Raw genomic sequence first — 388 nt, 5'->3', positions numbered from 1 at the left:
TCACGTCAACATATTCATTGTAACCGGTGAAATAGTTTCTGCTGTTCTACTGTTATTTGTTACAGGTAAGTTGTCACGCGACGTATTACGCGTCATCCACGTGTTGTTGTCTGTGCGATCCAACGCTGTTTCCTCGGGTAACGTCGTTACTGGATCATTTTCCACTTTACATCCGAGTCTCGGATTATTTAGCTCAGCTCAGCTCGGCCGACACACTTAAAGCATCATTTATGCACCTTTTAAAGACTGTAACACATAATATCAGAACAATTAAGCGCATCTCATTTACACTCGTTTGTAGAATTGAGATAAGACAATGAAAGACCGATCGATGATCATATGTTTGAGGCTACAATTGAGTGTATTTTCTCCCCCAAGGTCCTTCAAC

The sequence above is a fragment of the Brachionichthys hirsutus genome, chromosome 15 (assembly GCF_040956055.1).
Source record: "Brachionichthys hirsutus isolate HB-005 chromosome 15, CSIRO-AGI_Bhir_v1, whole genome shotgun sequence".
Classification (NCBI taxonomy): domain Eukaryota; kingdom Metazoa; phylum Chordata; class Actinopteri; order Lophiiformes; family Brachionichthyidae; genus Brachionichthys; species Brachionichthys hirsutus.
Note: the sequence above shows the minus strand (reverse complement) of the source record.